This window comes from Bidens hawaiensis, unplaced genomic scaffold, assembly GCF_021521415.1.
Source record: "Bidens hawaiensis isolate Kalapana, Puna unplaced genomic scaffold, B.hawaiensis_p1.1 tig00008604_1, whole genome shotgun sequence".
Lineage (NCBI taxonomy): Eukaryota > Viridiplantae > Streptophyta > Magnoliopsida > Asterales > Asteraceae > Bidens > Bidens hawaiensis.
This window is the reverse complement of record NW_027491621.1, coordinates 998,977-1,003,169: the sequence shown is the minus strand read 5'-3', so window position 1 is coordinate 1,003,169 and position 4,193 is coordinate 998,977. Positions and strand designations below refer to the sequence as shown.

Genomic DNA, 4,193 nt, shown 5'->3' with positions numbered 1-4,193 from the left:
GGTTGTTTATAGGATTCATTTTGCATATACGTATACACACACACAAAACATATATACATATACATATATATATACACACACACAACATATATAAATATACATATACATATACATATATATATATATATCACACACACAACATATATACATATACATATACATATATATACACACACAACATGTAATATAATAATAATATTATTTTTTTCACCCAGGCGACAAAAGAACCCCGCCACTACCCCTTTTCGCCCACTTATCACCGGGGGGGAGGGGGGGGGGCGGTGTTCGCGCCTCTTCGCACCCAAAATTCGCTCAAATCCACGCCCACTACACATTGCCTTAGCGTTTACCGGGAACTTGAATCTTAATAAAATATATATCTATAATATTTTGCACGTGATTGAACTTTACGTCTCTTTAGATTTTTCCAAGCAAAATGTGGTCTACATTAAAGTTGTTGGACCCACGTATCCACAATACTATAGTACAACACCAACTATATTTTGTATCTCCAAGTATTCAGCTACCAAAACATAAACCTCCAATGAAAAACATGGGGAAAACTAAGATACATTGTTATGGATTTTGTTTACTGATGTCTATAACAATGAATATATTATTAATTATTATATGTATATATCTTTACCAAGGTGTAGGTGGGTGGGGAGAGAGGAAGCACGAGTGTGGTTGTCCCCCATGGTTGAGTTGGAGCGAGAAAGCCGCAGTGGAGGTGGAGGCGGTTGCAGCAATCTCATGCTCTGGCCATGGCCGCGCTTACGTAGATGGTTTAGATTCTGATAGTCAACATGTTTGTGAGTGCCATCGTTGTTACGGTGGAACTAATTGCTCTGAATTTACTCAAGGGTGTGTTGCAAATGCTGATAGGTGATAACTCAAAGCACTGATCAAGTTTAATCTCTTTGAAAAGAAAAGGGGGTGGCGGCGCTGTTTGTTGCCCGTTTACCTTCCACTCTATTTGTTTAGTTAAATGAAATATTATCTCTTTTACATGTTTTTATTTTATTAACTTTTAAAAAAATAAAAAATGCAGTGGGGATCCTTTGTTTTTGGAGCCATTTTGGATGCAACATGCGACTGATAGCGCAGTCGTCATATCAGGGTGGCATCGTATGAGTTACTACTACGGTGATGGAACTAAAATATCTAATGAGCTCGACAGCTACATCCGTAAACTACATTCACTTGTCGGGAATGCAGTTACCGAAGGGCGATATTTGGTGTTTGGTATCGGGTCAACTCAACTCTTTAACGCGGCTATATATGCCCTCTCCTCTGAAAACTCTTCTTCACCTTCCAACGTCCTTGCAACAATCCCATACTATCCGGTAACAAATTTTAATAACTAAAACTAAGGGTGCCCATCAAATCGGGTTTTTGTTATTCGAGTTGGCAATCTTCTTTAACAGGATTCGAATTCAAAGGACTCAAAACCCAAAACCAGTTCAAATTCCAAAGAATTCACCCAAAATTTGTTAAACTTGAAATTGTTTAGGACAGATTCCTTTTATAAGGTACATCAAAATAAATAAGCAAATACTCTCTAAAAATTGCAAACATGCTGATAAAAAAATAAGAAAATAGTAAATAAACCCCATTTATTAAAAATGAATCAGATTAGATCAATGTTGGTTTAATAAAATTCAGTTCGGAAACCGGATTAGGGCTCGATTTTGAATTTGAATTTATTACTCGATTATATTCGAATCTGATTCGAATAATCAACGCCACTAACAAAAAACAATTCGTTATAATTCTCATATTTATTATGGTCCATTGATCAGATTTGCAGCTTTTTTTTTCTAATGATCAATAGGTTTATAGGGAGCAAACGGTGCTATTTAACTCGGAGAATTTTCAGTTTGAAGGAGAAACAAGCTCATGGCAATCAAATAACACAGATGCTATTGAATTTGTAACATCGCCAAATAATCCAGACGGGGAACTAAAGAAAGCCGTTCTTGACGGGAAGACGATATACGATCATGCCTACTTTTGGCCACATTTTACGCCCATTCCGGGCCCTTCAGATCACGATTTGATGCTCTTTACTCTTTCTAAGCTAACTGGTCATGCCGGTGCTCGTTTTGGGTATTCCGACAGGACTCATTAATATATGTGCTCGTACACCTCATTTGGTGTATAACCTTCATGTTTATGTGTTTTAGGTGGGCGGTGATAAAAGATAAAGATGTATATGAGAAGTTTTTAAACTATATCGAATTGGTTGATATGGGGATTTCAAATGACACCCAATTAAGAGTTTTGAAGCTTTTAAAAGTAGTTGAAGGTGATGGAAAACCGTTTTTTCGAATTTGCATATAATAAAATGAGGGATCGATGGGATAGATTGTACTCTGTACTCTCAAAGTCTGCAAGATTTTCAATCCAAGATAGACATCCTTTGCACTGCAATTTCTTCAACGAAACCAGGCTACCATCTCCAGGTAACTTTGCATCATTCATATAATGTTGATTTTGATGTTCAAGCTATGTCACATGAATTGGAAATTACTACAGCTTACGTATGGCTAAAATGTTAAAGAGAAGGAGAAGACGACTGTGTTGCAGTGCTAGAAGCAGAAAAAATCACAGGACGTAGGGGAAGCAGATTCAGTTCTAGTGATCGTTATACACGGATTAGCCTCATCCTCACTCAGGATGATTTTGAGCTGCTTTTGCAACGATTCACTGAGCTAGTGTCGCTTGAAAATCATGGTATCGGCACAATGAAGCAAGAATGAATTGCTTAATTGTTATTTGAGGAGACATTACGGGGTTATAATGCCAATGAACTGATTGTGGTAAATAAAGTTGGTAGGTAGTTGGCAAAAAATCACGACCAACGTCCATTACTTGTAAAATATGTCGATAATTTTAATTGTCGTGTAAATGGATTGGCACTTAATCTTTCATTAGGAACCTTATTAATTCATTGTGTATGTTCAACAACTCTTTTAACTAGTGTAAAAAGTTGGATATCGAAAGGTTTTAAACTTAAAGATGCTAATCAACAGAATTTTTCTTTACTAGTGTCTCGAACTCCTTGCACAAAGCATCACTCTTAGACCCGAAAATGATATCATCGACAACACATTGCCTCTTTTTTTTTTGTATAAACAAAGTTTGATCGACCGCTCCTCTTGTATATCTATTTTCTAGCAAATGCTTAGTTTGGTGCTTAGGGTAAACCATAGAGAGCTTTGTCAAGTGTGTAAACAACATCAGGATGATCTAGTCTTCAAAACCAGCTGGTTGACTAAAACCGATCTCCTCCTTGCCCTTGTAATATATAAAGGTAGCCTTTACACCCACTTGATAGACGTTGAAGTTCGTGTACGAGCATAAGCAAGAAATGTCCTTAATGCTTCAAGTCTAGCATCGGTGCATAAACTTCGTCATTATCAAGCCCTTCACGCTGATAAAAATCCTGAAAACTAGTCTCGTCTTGTTTCACACAATAACACCTCACATCACAACAATCCTTATGAGTTTCATGCATCTGATTAAGCGTGGAACCGTGTACCTAACATGCTAGTTGATGAGTGGGTTAAAGAATACGTTTTTAATGTTTAATACTGTGTGTTTTAGTCGTTTATATATGAGAAAACTCCATAAATAGCAACCAAGTTTAATAAGTGTTCTAATTAGGTTACTCATTCTTTTCTTTGTACCAATTAGATCAATTAAGTTTAAACACAAGGTTTAATCCTAGATCTTTTACCTATATAACAAGTTAGCACGTCTATGAGGCATTTTTATTTCTTTTTTTTTTGTGTATGATGTGTAAATTATCATTTTCTTTTATTTATTGTAAGTTACAATAAATATGTATTAATTAAATAATATTGTACAAGAAAAGGATAGTTCTTCTATATCGTGTCCCTGTTCAAAAACCAAGACCAGTTTACATTCTTCTGCCATAGATGTTTAATTTATAACACAAAACGAATGAAGTCTGGCATTTCTACTTTATTCATCACCATAGAACACCACCACCACCGCCTTTCTTCTCCGGCCACCACATCACCAATCTCTTGTTATCTCTGTTGGGGTTTTTTTTGCCCATGAGAAAGCCCGACAAATATTAACCTACATGGATTTTATTACTATTATTATTATTATATAGTAATCATAAAAGAAAATGAAAAAATATATATATATTATTATTATTA

General features: G+C 35.7%; 1 pseudogene across 1 annotated transcript; it reads left to right on the top strand.

The window, feature by feature from the left end:
• Positions 1–423: 423 nt before the first annotated feature.
• On the top strand, positions 424–3,103 carry LOC143529623 (tryptophan aminotransferase-related protein 3-like; annotated as a pseudogene). Its single transcript, XR_013134697.1, has 5 exons — positions 424–885; positions 1,052–1,346; positions 1,835–2,109; positions 2,187–2,465; positions 2,539–3,103. The product of XR_013134697.1 is annotated as a tryptophan aminotransferase-related protein 3-like (transcript).
• The last annotated feature ends 1,090 nt before the right edge of the window (positions 3,104–4,193 follow it).